Source organism: Mesocricetus auratus, unplaced genomic scaffold (assembly GCF_017639785.1).
Source record: "Mesocricetus auratus isolate SY011 unplaced genomic scaffold, BCM_Maur_2.0 Super-Scaffold_100013, whole genome shotgun sequence".
Classification (NCBI taxonomy): domain Eukaryota; kingdom Metazoa; phylum Chordata; class Mammalia; order Rodentia; family Cricetidae; genus Mesocricetus; species Mesocricetus auratus.
This window is the reverse complement of record NW_024429196.1, coordinates 74,285,454-74,301,620: the sequence shown is the minus strand read 5'-3', so window position 1 is coordinate 74,301,620 and position 16,167 is coordinate 74,285,454. Positions and strand designations below refer to the sequence as shown.

At 49.8% G+C, this 16,167-nt stretch overlaps 1 protein-coding gene across 1 annotated transcript in view; it reads right to left on the bottom strand.

The window, feature by feature from the left end:
* Cplx2 (complexin 2) overlaps positions 1–6,722 on the bottom strand; it is a 71,082-nt gene extending 64,360 nt beyond the window's left edge. Inside the window, 1 exon segment of the mRNA XM_040755993.1 lies at positions 6,225–6,722. The gene's annotated coding sequence lies outside the window, so the exon portion shown is untranslated.
* Positions 6,723–16,167: the final 9,445 nt, after the last annotated feature.

The following is a 16,167-nucleotide window of genomic DNA, read 5'->3' as shown; positions in this document are numbered from 1 at the left end:
GTGCCTGGCCCTGTACCCTGCTCTGAGTAGGCGTTCAGCAGTGAGAGCTGGCGCTGGGCTCCTCCAGCCATCTGCTGCTTGAACTGAAAGACCCTACTTGCTTGCCTGGCTGTCACAACTTCCCAGCGAGCCAGCCGCAGGAATCCTAACGGCTGGGTTTTTGTGGAACACAAAGACCTGCCTCTCGAAAATGGAGAAATGCATTTCCTCTGCATCAGCAATTACCACACCGAAGTCTAGGCAACAGTGTTCATCTTGTAGGCACCTTACCAAGATTAACTTCTGACCTCTGTGAAGGGTTGCTTGTCGGGGCTTGAGGGGGCAGCTGGGGAAGTGCACATATTAGTGTCTTTTATCACAAGAGAACCTGCCCCTCCCCCAAGAAAAACCTCTCTGCTGTTTGATCTATTTTCAGAAGTGGTTTCTTTGTTGCCTTAAACGCATTAATCTTCTCAAGGATGTGAGGTTTCTGATGTGCCTTGTCCCATTTGGTCACCGGCTCAGTGATGTATTCGGTAACTATTTACTGAGAATATACTAGGCATTGTTACAGGCTCTGAGGATGTCACGAAGGGACAAAATATAACCCGACGTTGGTTGCTATCCTACCAACCCGGGAGAGACAGATGGCAGAGTTCTGTTAGTAACTGACTGTGTGATTGTGGCTAATTTCCTTCCCTCTCTGGGCCTTGGGGTTTTGGTGCACCCCACTTCTAGGCTCCCTCATAGAATGTTCTGATGGCCCTCACTGAGTACAGAGCATGGCGGCCATCTCCAGCTGTGACCGTGGCCCCTCAGAGCATCTTGCTCACCTAGAATGTTCTGATGGCCCTCACTGAGTGCAGAGCAGGGCGGCCATCTCCAGCTGTGACTGTGGCCCCTCAGAGCATCTTGCTCACCCACTCTCTTTTGCCCCTTTTATTTCTCAGTGCCCACACTGCTCTTTTTTGTTTTTATTTATTTTGCACCTGTGGTACATGTATATGTGCTTGTATGTACTCACATGCCTCTGTGTGTGTGTGTGTGTGTTTGTGTGTGTGTGGTGTGTGTCTGTGTGTGTATGTGTGTGGTGTGTGTATGTGTGTGTATGTGTGTGTGTGAGTCTGTATGTGTGTGTGTGTGTGTGTGTGTGTGTGTGTGTGTGTGTGTATGTGTGTGTGTGTGTGTGTGTGTGTGTGTGTGTGTGTGTGTGTATGTGTGTGTGTGTGTGTGTGTGTGTGTGTGTACCAGAGGTCAATGCCAGGTTCCTGTCTCCTGCTTTTCTATCTTTTTTTCTGAGATGGGGGCTCTCACCGATTCAGTTAGAGTAGTTGGTCAGTAAACCCCAGGATGTACACAAACGACACCTAGGTTCTTTGATTTTGCTGTTTTTTGTTTTTTGAGACAGGGTTTCTCTGTGTAGCTTTGGATCCTATCCTGCCACTTGCTCTGTAGACCAGGCTGGTCTTGAACTCACAGAGATCCTCCTGCCTCTGCCTCCTGAGAGTACTGGGATTAAAGGCGTGCGCCACCACCGCCCGGCTCATACGTAGCGTTTTTAGGTGAGCGCTGGGGATCTGAACTCCAGTCCTCCTGCTTGCACAGCAAGCACCTTATGGCTGAGTCATCCTCCAGCCTCACATTTGCTCTCTGAATGTCCCACAGTGTAATCCCTACAGACCCCCTGGAGGGAGGAATTCACAAAGCTTCTGGGTGGAGGGCTGGGCTTTGAGTTAGGCAGCCTAGACCCCAGGCCATGCCCCGCTCTGTGCCACTGTCCCCTCTGCCTGCTCTCCAGCTCCACTCCTCGACTGCCTGCCTCAGGGCCTCTCCCAGAGTCCCTCTCCAGGGACTCCTCCTTAGCCTCTGCTCCGGTGATCCTGCCCATGCCCGCCCTTGCCATGGGCTGATGCTGTCCTTGTCTGTCTGTCTCGATGCTGAGCAATCTCATCTCTACTGCCTCCTCTGCCCCTAACCCAGCATCCTGGGTCATCCACCCTCCACACAGACACCAGAGACTTACTTCAAAAACAAAATCAGGTTTTTTTTTTGGTATTTTGAATAAAACTCCACCCAGGCTCACATTTAACGGTTTGCTCTTTCCAGAGGGCTCGTCCCCACAATAGGACAGGACTCTGTTATTTGACCTCAGTTCCACGTCACCATTTCCATGTCTATCTGTTTAGGTGTTTCCTTATTTACCTTTGAATTGTTTGTTTTTATTTATTTGTTCTCTTTATTATTTTTTTATTGAGGTATACATTTTTCCTCACGCCCTTTCCCTCCTCCCCCTCCTATGCCCCCCCACTCTTAATTTACTCAGGAGATCTTGTCTTTTTCCCCTTCCTAGATGGATCCACTTATGTCTCTCTTAGGGTCGTCCTTGTTACCTAGGTTCTCTGGGGTTGTGACTTGTAGGCTGTTTGTCATTTTCTTTATGTCTGATACCCACTTATGAGTGAGTACATACTATATTTGTCTTTCTGAGTATGGGTGACCTCACTCAGGATGACCTTTTTTCTAGTTTTGTTCATTTTCCGGCAATTTTCAAGTTTTTTTTAACCTCTGAGTACTCCATTGTGTAAATGTTCCACATTTTCTCTATCCACTCTTCAGTTGAGGGGGGCATCTAGGTTGTTTTCAGGTTCTGGCTATTACGAATAATGCTGCTATGAACATAGTTGAGCAGGTGTCCTTATGGTGTGAGTGTGCACCCTTTGGGTATATGCCCAAGAGTTTGCCTTTGGATTGTTATTAATGATGGCGTCTGCTCTGAGGGTGTGAGCCCCAGGAAAGCAGGTGTCAGATGTGTCGGTTCTGCTATGGAAAGGACAGTCAGTGACTAAGTGCCTTGAGGAGAGAGTGGAGTCCCTTTGAGATTCTCTACATGGCATTCCGGATGCCCTGAGGTGGTCATGACCTGGACCAGTTAGTTCAGGCTAACTTCACAGGTGTGCGGTCACTGTCATCACTAGCTTTGCCTGCCTGCAATCCTGTGCCCAGGCAGGAGGCAAACTCATTGGCTGCTTTCTGCTGACTCCCTTCACCAGGGATGCCAAGAGCTCCTTGCCTGCTTCTGTGTTTGTCTTCCTTTAACTTTGAGTAACTTATGATGCATTATCTTTCACAGTATGTCACGGGCCAGGGGCTTCCCTGAAAAGGGAAAATGCTAACTTTTAAGTCAGAACACCGGAGCCCAATCAGGGCACACCCACTCAGCACAGCTGTTACATTTCATCAGTCACGGGAGAGACTTCATACTCTAAAGAGACACAAGAGAGCTGAGTTCTGCCAGGGCCTGGGTCAAACCCTACACGGAACACATCAAAGGAGCTGCAGTCTGCAGCCCAGAGGGATGTGCGGCCACACTCAGGGCAAACGGGGAACGGCTTCGTGTTCATCTGGGTAATCCTACCAGGACTGAAAGAAACTGAAGTCTGGATGTCTAACTTCAGAGCCCTTTTCTAACTAGAAGCAGAGAGCCACCTGGGGGATGAGCATGGTGGCCAGGGGACTGGTGCCACTCACCTTAAAAATCACATCTAAAGCCATGAAAATGCAGGCTGTCTGGTCTCAAAGGCCACCCACCACATGTGACCTTCATCTTGGGAACCAGGGAAACAGTCTCTGCCCTACTTTTAGGAGCTAGAAAGGAAACAGCATACTGTTGTGTGTGTTCCAGGAAACCCCAAGGCCAAATCTTCTCGGTAAAACCGTGAACCGAAAAGCTCTCTGGATGAAACGTTCAAGGATCCTGTCTCCAGTCTCAGTGCCAGGGAAGCCCATATTTCTGTAGAATGTGGCTTACTGATTGCCACACCTGCCAACCGTATGAATTCACAATGACGGTCACTTGGGAAGGAAACTCACTGTTCCTTTACTGGACTCAATTTGTCTTATGATTTTCTTCCTGGATTCTGGCTAGTGGCCTCCATCTTGGTAGCCATTAGGGTACCATCACCCTACAGTTGGCTTGGTAAAAATTGTCATCTCGAAACTCCTGTAATGTAGTGCTACCACAGTATGGCTTTTTCCTCAAAACTTCCCGCTGAGGACAGGAATGCTCAGAACTGGCAGAGGCAGGGAAGCCAAGATCTAATGACATCTGAGGTGGCTGGTGTAGCATCTGAGCGACAGAAGTTGTTATCAAGGTTGAAAATATCTGCACAAAATGATACAAAGTTTTATATGATGTCTTGGGGTCTTTTTTCAAAATAAACCAGTGTGTGTGTATGTGTGTGTGTGTGTGTCCGTGCGTGCGTGTGATGAAAGTGAGGGTGCAGGTACAGAGAAAATCAAACTGTCCAGTCACTGAAGGTGGATGGCATCATCTCCCTGCTCTGCTTCCTCCCTCTCCAGGGTCTCCTGTAGTGCTGACTGGCCTTGAACTCACTTTGTGGTCAAGGATAACCTTGAACTTCTGATCGTCCTGTCTCCATCTGGGATCACAGTTGTGTGCCATTCTGTCAGGCCTATGTGGTGCTGGGTATCAAATTCAGGGCTCGGTGCGTGCCAGGCTGGTGCCCTAACGACAGAGTCACACCCCCAACCCCTCCTCCCCACCCTCCATTAAAAACAGTATTGAAGCATCCCAGTCTGGAAGGCACTTTGGGGACTGGCCTCAGCCTTTCTACTCTCATTTCACAGTCCCCATCCTGAGGACCTTCTGGCATGGTGACATTACCCTGGTGGCTGTGATTTCACACCTCTAGGCCTTTATACACAGCTCCATCTGTCTGCAGTCCCTTTTCTCCCACAATCCAACAGTCCTGCCTCACAAGTCCCACAGCCTTGTTTATTAGCCTGGGTAGTTCTCACACCGTGTTGTAATTTTACTTTTCGCTTCCTCTGCTGGCCTGTGGCATCCTTGGGGCACTTTTCCATCCTCCCAAAAATGTATCCTCAGATCATGCTTTCAGTAGTGATGACAGCTACGAGGTTTATTTTTTCCGGTATTAATGTGCCAGGCACCTCAACTCATTGCATAGCGATGACATTAAACCTTAACATAGAGTGTGCTGTGGATGCTATCACCCTTTCCTGAATAGATAAGATACTTTAGGGAGGTTATTTTACCAGCAACTGGCAACTGTGTGCTGCAAGGTGACAGCTGAGGCTGGGTTCAGAATAAAAGCCACCTGTCCTTCCTCCTTTGGGTCCTTAAGGTTCCAGGAGTTGAAGAGCCTGGGTTTTAGGCTCAATTCTGCTTTTAAATTGGTGAGTGACTTTTGGGGGCACCTCTGCCCCCTAGGCCTTGTCTACCAGGGATAGTCTTTGAGAGAACTAGAGAATCACGTGATACGAGAGCCCTCCCAGCTTCCCAGGAGCTGGCTTCCCTGTCTGGGAACCTCCCAGCTTCTCATCCTCAACCTCTTCTTGCTAATTGTAGTCTCTCAGAGCAAAACCGCGTTTGCAACCTGCTGCCTGGGTCACCTCTGCCTCCCTCCCTCCCTACCAAGCTGGGATTTCTCTTTAGGTGGGGGTGGAGCCTGCAGCTGCCCGGCTCCTTCCTGAGACTTCCCTGTTGTTTCTCAGCCCCTTCCTCCCCCTCCCCCTACCTCCCCTCTCCCCGACGGAAACTCAGCTTCACACTTTCTAGGGATGTTCCGGGCACAGCCGGAGCCAGTGGTTGCAACGGGCAGCCCCGGGCTTCTGGGTTGATCTCTTCCAAGTCCGCCTCCCGGAGGTGGGGTAGGCGTTTGCAGGAAACGGGGGCGACCCACTCCTTCCTCCCAGGGCAGACTAGGCCTAGCACGCCCCGCTGGAGCTGGGTACCCCCCTGTGCCGACCCCCTCCACCCCTTTTCCGAGCTCTAGCTGAGCCCCGCCATTGCTCCCGCCAGGCCTCAGTGACTGCAGACCCAGGCCGGGGCCGCGGCGGTGACTAGGCCCGGGTCCAGCGTGCCCCCTCCGCCGCTCGGGGAGGACCGGGAGTCCCCGATAGGGCAGCTTTCGGCCCGGGCCTGGGCGCCGCGCTCTGGGTCGCCGCAGCTGCGATGCAGCGACTGGCGAGGGCGGCGGGGCGAGCTGGGATGCGAGCGTGCAGAGCCCCGGGGCCGCTGGGTCCCCACCGAGCCCAGAAGAGGCTGGGAGCTGTCCCCAGGGCGGTGCTGAAGGGAGCGGGGAAAGCGATGCGGAGGGAGCGGCCGGGGCAGCGGCGTGCAGGGCTAGGGTAGCACGGCCCTCGGCCAGGGTCTTCCGGACCGATCGCTCGCTGGCGACAGGGAGCGAGCGCAGTCTACGAACCTGTTGGAGGCAGCAGTTCCTCCGCGGCCGACCAGGGCGCCCGGGACCGAGGTTCTGGCGTGCCTCTCCCTCACGTCCTCCTCACTCCTCCGCCGAGACGCTCCCTCCTGCTGAGCTTAGCGCGCGCCACGCGGGGGGCGCAGAGCCCCTCTTCTGTCCGCCCGAAAGCTGGCGGAGCTCTAGGGCACACAGCTCAGAGGCCTCCCCCAAGGGCAGCCGGGCTCCCAGGGAGACCCGAGCTTCCTGAGAAGAGAGGCGGGGGCTGGCTGCTGGGACAACAGCGAGTAGCAGAAGAAAACGGCTGGGAGGCAAGAGACAGGGGAGTTCCCCAGACTCACAGCTCTGCTTTGAAGTTTGGGGATGCAAGAGAGGGGGGGTGTTGCTAGGATATCCCGTCTTGGAAATCTCTTTCCACCTCTCTTCTTTTCTAAGGCCAGTAACTGCAACATATGCCTCACACTTACCAGTTCAGATGCAGACTCCACTCAGCTCTCTCTCCGACATCTCATTCTGGGATGTCGTTAACTGTCCCCTAGGGAGCTCTTTCTGAAGGCAGGATATATAAGGTCATTCAACAGCAAAACAGTTCTCACCATGACAGAGGACTAACTCGTTCTGAGCGGACTCACCCCAGGGCCTTTGCACCTGCGCCTTTTACCTTGGAACTGCAACCTCACTACTTAGGTTCAGTCCACAAGGGGGTAAAGTTGAACCCACTGTCAGTGAAGTCTCCTGTGCTGTAGAGTCAGCCTGTACGTCCCTCTACTAGATGTCTGATCACACCATACTATAATTGCTTTTCTCCACCCCAAGCTGCTAGTCTTGTAAAAGCTGGAGCCATGCTTTACTTGGGATCTCCACCACCTAGCACACAGTAGGTGTTCAACTATGACTGCTGAACCAGGGAACAAATGTGAAGCAAGGCTCGAAGGAGCTCCCGTCTCTCCGTGTGGCTGCTCATTTGTTCCTGTATTTTCATCGCAGCCTGCAAGGCCCCCACTGGCAGTCTCATCGCCAACACTTCTGAGTCACCAACTTCCCTTCCAGTGACCTCGATTTCCACCTTGAGCTGCGTTAGAACATATAAGTTGCTATTTTCTTTGCCTGCAACGCTCCTCATCTTGACTCACAGGGCTGCATCCTTCTAGTCATTTGGATTGTAGTTCAAATGTTCAAACGCCACTCCCTGGAAGAATCTATCTCTGGCCATGTATTTAATCCGAGTGTGTCCAGCACATCCGTAGATGAGAGCATCCCATCACAGTATCAAAAGGTTGAGCAGCCCCGATGAAATGCTTTCCCCCATTTACTCTAGGGTCAAGTTTCAATTATTCAGTAGTTACTTCTCTGAAATAGTTTTACAGCCATCCCTTGTTATTTATGGGGTTTTGGTCCCAGGAATTTGTTACAAAACTCTGAAGATGCTTAGATTTCTTATATAAAATGGCATTGAATTTGCATACAACCTACATAGTCTTTCCATATGCTCTTGCTTTGGGGACAGGGTCTCCTGTAACACAGCTGGCCTCTTCTCCTGCCTCCCCCTGCTACATGGTGGGATTGCAGGCATGTGCCCTCATGCTTGGGTTTCCCCCTACCTCCAGCGGTCTTCAGACGACACAGGCGTTTGCTGTGTCATCAGTTGTTAGCATCCGAGCAGGCTTTGCCGGAGTCTGCGTGTCAGAGCCCCTTTCTTGCTGTGTGGGTGACTGTGAAATCATCTCTGGACTGGAAGTCACCAGAGAGGGCTTGAGAAGAGGGGACGCAGATATCCACACAGAGGGGAGAAGTGACTGGGAAAGAGCCGTAGGCCATTTTGTCACGCTTTAATGAGATACACCACAGACCGGGCAATTTGTCATGAGCAGAAATGTACTGGCTCATTGTTCAAGTAGCTGGGGGTCCGAAGCAGAGGGGTTGGCAAGAGTCTTATGTTATCCCATGAGGGAAGGAATGAGAAAGGAATAGGGAAATGGGAGGAAGGAGAGGGGGAGAAGGAGAAACTTCTCACTTCAAGCTCTGTTACAAATGCCATTTGTTCATCTGTGAGGACAGAGCCACTGTGAACTAACGCCTCCTGTAAGAGAATTATGTTTCTAATACACGAGTCTGAGAGACATGGTCAGTCACAACAGGGAAATCATAGACACGTAGCTGTGGGTGGAGTCATAGACCTGAGCAATGGCCTTTCCCATCCTGGGCAACAAAACCAGAAAAAAAAACAAAACAATTCCTTCTTACTGCCCTGGGCAATTCACATCAGTACTCTTACTTGATGTACATGACAACTTTGTCCACAGTCCATTATCCTGTCCGCTTTATACCCCAAACCATCCAGGGCAACAGAGGCAGACTAACTTGACCAAAGTCAAGTAGCTTATAAATGATGATACTATTCCTGGTACCATGATGCATGAAAAACTTTTGTATCTAGGAGGTTATATCACTAGGAGACACAGGCTAAGCAGTAGATGGTAGCTCAAGGATGATTCTCAACCAGCAGAGGGGCGGGGCAGCATGAACCGACAGACACCCAAATCAGGAGAAAATGAAACCTGAAAAGCAGCTCCCGCTTGTTGAGCACTATCCAGATATGACAAACTTTGGTAAGGATTTCTCATGCTGTGACTTAGTCATTCCTGCGTATCCTTCCCCATTTTACAAAGGAACCGGTGAGCAGCGGGATGGGGCCTAACCCGAGTGTATCTGACTCAAAGCTGGAGAGCTTAACCATTAGGAGCCACCGAGTTTGAATTTCTGGTGAGCAGGAATTTGAATATGATGATAGACGTAGAAAGCCTGTGCACAGAACATCTTCACTCCTACTGAGAAACCTTTGTGTAGGGAGTGCTGCCAGGCAGTGGAGGAGAGGGTAAACACTGCCTTCTACCTTCGGGGATGCTACAGAGGCTAAAATTGAACTCTTGAGGACTAAGTAGGGGGTGTTTACAAGCAGGCATAAAGGGAGAGTGTTTCAGATGGAGACCGTATATCCAAGGACCTTCGGATGTAGAAATGAAGGGGTTGTTATATGTGCGTGGAGCTACAGGTTGTGTGTTGCGTGCCCACAGAGCAGCTATAAAGAGGGGAAATCAGGCTGGGACAGTTTCATCTCTGAGGCAGGGGAGACCCACTGATGGGCAAAGACGCCACAGCTGTCTGTTGTCATGTCCTTGGTCATCTCTCAGCATCAGCGTTGTCCTCTGCGATTTGCAAAGTGCTTCCTACAGATGCTGTACATGTCTCACTCAGAAGATCCGGGAGGGAACCATGCCCATGGTTCTTATTGTTGATAACATCTGGCAGCAAACCTGGGCCTCTGCAGGTGCTCAGTAAGCATCCATCGGAGAAGAGCTGCGCACAGGGAGTCTCATCTAGAGGCAACTACTTCAAGCATGAGAAGGAGGGCACAGTCTTCAGAATACCTGGTCTGGAAAGCTCCAAGCTACTGCTTCCTGCCTCTGAGCTCCTTGGGGAGGTTGGGATTGAGTTTTCCAAAATGTCTGCCAATCCCCCCACCATCTACAGAAAGGCATGTTGGCACCAGGCTCCCAGTACCCAGCCGGGCCTGGGCTTCTCTGCTGTGTTTATATCTTTTGGCTCCTGGATTTTAGTCCCGATGTTCTCTGTTATGTGACAATCACATCATATGCCATCATCTGGGTTTATGGCTTAAAAGGGTGGTCGCTGTGCTAATGTCACTCTTGGCTCAGGTGGGAAAGATCTGCCTGCTCTGGCTCCACCTCTCCTGGAAGCACTGAGTGCTCTGGGATCGGCTGGCTTGCAGGGCCCGGTCAGTCCTGCTCACTTTGCTGCACGCCTGCCATTCAGTGTCCTTGCAGGCTCTCATTCTCCGTGTGGAGTCACAGAGGAAGATGCAGACTGGAATGGGTGTCCCTTGGGAGAAAGAAGACCTTCCTGCATTCTCTAGTGTTTTCTTCTCACCTCAGCACACAGCACCATTACCTCTCATTTTAGTTTTGATGACACTCTCTGCTCGGGGAAACAGCTTTTCAGTTAGTCCTCACTTCTCGCCTGCACCGAACCCCAGCTCCAGAGTCTGCTCTGCTACCCCCAGAACCTGTTCTTCCAGTCTGCTTTATGTTGCTATGGTACCTGAGACCAGGGAATTCACAAAACTGGAGAAATTGATTTCCTGAGTTCTGGAGACTGGGAGCTCCAAAAGCAGTGAGCTGGCACCAGAGGGGACAAACAGGATGTCCCCATAGGAGGAACAAAGGCATCCATGAGCCCTTTCCTACCCAGCGTGAATCCGTCGTGGATACTGATCTCAAGCTGCCACTCTCCACAGTGCTACACTAGGGTTTTGGGTTATTGTAGATGGCGGCCGCTACAGTGCTGGGTCAGGCAGGCTGTGCCCTCTGCACCTTCCTGTTAGGTTCTCCACCAGAGCAATGTACCACACCTCAGAAAATCCCAGCGCCGGACATGCTGTAGCGCTTAGCTACAGAATTTTTACCATTATCCGCCCCGACATGGTTTTTATACAAATGTATTTTATATTTTATTCCTGTGTGTGTGCTTTGCTGTGTTCTATGGATGTCCATGGAGGTCAGAAGCAACCATCGGATTTCCTGGAGCTGGAGTTAAATTCAGATGCGAGCTGTCCCACGTGGGTCCTGGGAACCGAACTCAGGTCCTTTAGGAAGAGCAGCAAGTGCTTTCAACCACTGAGCCATCTCTCCAGGCCTTTACTGATGTTCTTAAATCCCAGTTGTCATTGTTTTAGCCAGTCAACTTATATTCATTTTTGAGAGGGAGATGTAATTCTTTAACACGTACATCATATCTCATCCAAATGTTAAAATGGGCATTTGAAGGCAAAACTCTTAACCTTAGTTCACAGGTGAAGAAATGGGCTCAGGGACCAGTTTACCAGTCCAAACCCACATCAAAGTACACTTCAGAGACCATGCCGTGTGCAATTCTGACATTTAGGGAAAGACGATATATCGCCTCCAGGGAACCATGACTTGTGTTCCAGGCTAGTTTTACCCTTCACTGACTTCTGATGTTAGGTAAACCCCATGAAGCTGCTGTTTATGGCAATCCACTTTGCTGCTTCAAGATGCTTTTGAAGATTTGCTGAGAGTTGAGATGCTCAGGGTTAATGTAGCACTTCATGGTTGTATGTGAAGTTCTTCAGAGCAGGACTTTGGACGGTGAGTCTCCTCTGATGGGAAAGAAGGAGCACCTAAGAAAAGACACCTTCTGATGGCAGCCCACATGAAAGGGCGTGGAAGACAGAGGCTGAGCTGTTTACCCGCTTGTCGTCTCTCTAGCTGGTAGTTCACCCATCCTGTTGCTGCAACCAGTGTTAAACCCAACCTCCTCAGGATCCCCATCTTAGACTGAAGACAAGTGGCTCTCCAGCACTTCCCTGGGGCTCCAGCACTAGACCGGGACTGCTGATAACAGCCGCTTTCCAGGACTGCACAGCCACCGGATTCTTGGTCTTTCCGCCATGAGACAGCCATTGTTGGACCGCCTGGACCACATTCCGTAAGGCAGTACAGGATGCCGCCCTTTCTATCCATCCTCTCAGTTCTGTTCCTCTAGCAGACCCTGACTGGAACCGTCCATCTCCATTTCCTGGTATAGAGGAAGGAACTCCTCCGTCAAGGACAAAGAGCCTCACTTCAAGCCTCAGCTCTCTAACTCCCAAGCTTTAGAAGAATGTGGGTTGTCAAGGTGCTTGGCCCCTCCTCTGGGCTCTGAAATTACAGCTAATCCCCTCTCCATTGTGTCTGCCACAAGGGGAGACAAAAAGCCATAGATAATCTCTAACCCTCACTTGAGCCAATAATCACACCCATTTATCTCCCCAGAAAGCTGCTTAGTATAAGGTGGACAGGAGGCCCTGCCGCTGGGCCTGTTGCTTCTCCTGGCTCTGGCTGCCTGCAAACGGCCTCACTTTCTTTGTTTCTTTCTTTGTTCCTCTCTCTCTCTCTCTCTCTCTCTTTCTCTCTCTCTCTCTCTCGTTCGTTTCTTTTTTTATTAATTTATTTTTTACACAAATCCCAGTTCCCCCTCTCCTCCCACTCCCCCCTCCTCCCATCTGCTCCTCTGAGAGGGTAAGGCCTCCCCTAGGAAGTCTAAGTCTGTCCCATCATCTCATTGAGGCAGGACCAAGGCACCATCCTACCCCCCAAAACCCCCATGTCTAGGCTGAGCAAGGTATCTCTCCATATAGAATGGGCTCCACTAAGTCAGTTTGTGCATTAGTGTTAGATCTTGGACCCACTGCCAGTGGCCTCATATATTGTCCCAGCTGCACCATTGTCACCTATATTAAGGAAGTCTAGTTCAGTCTTATGCAGGTTCCCCATTTGTCAGACCAGAGTCAGTGATATCTCACTAGCTCAGATCAGCTGATTCTGTGGGTTTCCCCATCATGGTCTTGGCTCCTTTATTCGTATTATGGCTCCTCCCTCACTTTGATTGTATTCCAGGAGCTTGGTCCATTGGTTAGTTGTGAATTTCTGCACCTGCTTCCATCTCTTTCTGGAAGAGGGTTCAAGTTTCTCTGGAGTTGTGTATTGTAGGGTGGGTGTCTTTTGTTTTATGTGTGGTATCCACTTATAAGTGAGTACATACTAATTTGTCTTTTGTTTTATGTGTGGTATCCACTTATAAGTGAGTACAGACTATATTTGTCTTTCTAATGACTGTTGGGAGGCTGAACTCACAGTGAAAACAGTAGTCACCCACCCCGACCCATTGTCCAGAGCTCGGAACAGTATTCCTCATTGCCCTCTGGGGAGCAGACACTTCCTGAGGGGAAGAGCTCTCCATGCCTCAGTTTCCCCATATGTAAAACAGAGATAAGGGCCTGTGTGCTGCAGAGCCCTTGCAACACTGAGTGAGCTGCTGTATGCAGAGATGTGTTAGTGTCATCTGAATTCACAGTGGCCCGTGTGAAGTGTAGACACTGAGCACTCTCAGACAAAGTGAGGCGTCGGCTCACTCATGACAGGCACACTAGTGGATTCTAAGACAAGTGTGCCCAGATTGGAGGGATAAAACCTTGATGTTAAAGAGAGAGAACAAAGGAGTTTCCCTACAGGTGACACTCCACTCCACCCCTGTTATAAAGGACAGAGCAGTGCAGCTCCTGAGTGAGAAGGGCTTTGGGAAGGTCTCCAGGAGTTCATGCCCATCTGCTGGCATTGAGGGCACTTACTGGTCTCATCATGCTTGGAAAACTCTAGAAATAAGAGTCTTGTAATAGATATAAAATAGAAATGGTTGGTGCTGGATGTGGTAGTGCACGTCTTTAATTCCAGCACCTGGGAGGCAGAAACTGGTGGATCTCTGTGAGTTCAAGACCAGCCTGATCTACAAAGCAAGTTACAGGCTAGAAAGAACTATACAAGTAGTAAGGTCTTATCTCAAACCAAATCAAATCAAACTAAACAGAAAGAGGTGGCTGGCTGGCCACACTCACTTCCATAACATGCACATATGTATCATGTGGTTTTTTTTTTTTTTGAGAAAGGGTTTCACTGATGGGAGATTAGATCCAGCCTTGCCCTGAACTGATAGCAATCTTCATGCCCCAGCTTCCTGAGCACTTGGACTACAAGCATGAGCTACCACTGCCGTGTTTAACAAACACGTATTCAGTACTCACCATGTGCAATGTATAATTCCAGATACCTAAAATTCGATCATTTAACAAAACAGAACAATGAACCCACATTTGTGATACTCGCTGTCCCCTGGAAGGGAGCAGAGACAGTAGAGACGCAACTGTGTGAGGTATTTCTTTCTTTCTTTCTTTCTTTTTTTTTTTTACGAGACAGGGTTTCTCTGTATTGTTTTGGAGGCTGTCGGTCCAGCCTGGCCTCGAACCCACAGAGATCCACCTGCCTCTGCCTCCCGAGTGCTGGGATTAAAGGCGCGTGCCACCACCGCCTGGCTTGTGTGAGGTATTTCTTATGGTAACTGTTGTGGAGAAACTGAGGAAGCTGAGGTGGTCTGTCTGAACTGAGGGTGTGCACTTGCTTTCCTCCAGGGTCAGAGAAGACCTCACGTATGGCATGGCATTTATACAGAAACTTAAGGCAGAGAACAGAGACTGCAATAGTCATGGGGCAGCCAGCATGTCTGAGAGTCTGTGGTGAGGAAGTTGGCTGGAGTGGTGTGAATGAGGAGAAGATGGCTGAGGTGAGGATACAAAACTAGCGATGAGGGGACTCCGGGCTGGCAGGTGCTCAACAAACCCTGGATGAAGAAAGGTGTCAAGAGAGGGAGGGGGAGATCGGGAGCTGACTCCAGGAGGGAACCCAAAGTAAACCATGCACTTTATACGGTTATTATGTGTCAATGCAGTCCATCAGATGTAACAAACTTGCCATGCCTGCTGGGGGTGGGGGAGGGGTATACTTGTACTGTGTGGGAAGGGAGGTAAATGAAACCCGATTTCTCCAGCTTAGTTCTGTTGTGAATACAAAGTTGCTCCAGAAAGAAAGTCTGTTTTCAAAAAGGTGGCAGACACATGTCAGCAAACCATCTTTGGGATGGGTAAGCATTGAACATAGCCTCCATCCAGGAAGTAAGTGGAATTTATGTGCTGGAGTGAATCTTTAGCTTTTAAGCGTCTATTTCCCTTTTCCTAAGTGTACCTTGTATCTCATCTGTATGAATAAATCTTCAGAAGGTGGACTTGATTGGTTTAGACTAACCAGCCTGCCACATCCTCTGGACCACAGATGTTGTGTGAAGATCAGTTAATGTCACAGACTCAAAGTCACCCAACTGGAATCAAATAGCTTCAGTGCTGGATCTCGATTTGGGCTGAGAGGGTTGTAAATGGCTAACCTTTGGAGAGACTAAAAAATGTCTTCTTGTCAAGAAAAGGGCCAGCTTTGGGATGAGGCCTTGAGATAAGAATACTTTTGCAGAAGGAAGAGACTAACAAAGGAAGGAAACAGAATTCTCCCACACATCATCTAAGTGTCTGGATCAAGCCTGACCTGAAGTTAGCATGCTACCATCCTTTTCTGTTCTGTCAGGCGGCACATTCCTCTTGTTGTTCAAACCAATTTAAATTGAGCTTCCTAATATTTTCAACATGAAGAGTTCCAGCTGATATGGAGTGGATTACAAGCTTCCAAAGCTTGGTCGGAGAAAACAGGTTAGATTTTGACTTCCTGCCCCAAAACCCATTCCAAAGGTTTTTCTCAAGTATGGCATATATACTTGCTGGGGACCACTATGCATAAGTGTGTGCATTGTTATCTGGTATCTGGGATTGGGCTTGGGCTCCTCTCAGAAGGAGATTGGTGCATATGGAAGAAAGCATGCATATGCAATGAAGATTCACACCCAAGCATCTGTCTGCCTGGAATGCTCATGCATAACCAAGACTCCATACTTGGATGCTCTCAGAGACACATATGCAAGCATCCACAAGGAGGGCAGAGGCATGCCAGAGTCAGCACATGGAACCAGGGTGAGCAATGACACCATGCCAAGGAGATGGAGACAGGCAGGAAAGTGGTGGGGCAGGTAAGGATGAGACTTTGGAATCTGAGGATCTTTCCAAATGGGTGCAAAGAAGGGATACGCATGTTTGCTCTGTAGGGAAGCTGGGGTGAAGATGACCCTGAGAGGTTGGGACTCAGGTAATCCTCTTCCCCTGATGCTAAGGAAAAGGAGGAATGACAGGCAGAGCCCTGGAGCCAAAGGATTCAGCAATATGGTCCAGGCACACAGCAGAGGTAGCTGGCTTCTTAGTTTATATCTGTTATGTTGGTCCTTGGGATGCCCAGGAGATGTTTGAACATTTGAGTGTGTCTGTAGAGGGGGTCTCTGGAAGAACTTAGTGTTTGAACTGTGGAGCCTGCAGTGTACATGGCCCATCCAATGTGTACGGGCATCACACAGTTTACCTAGGGCCTGAGCAGAGCAAGGGGGA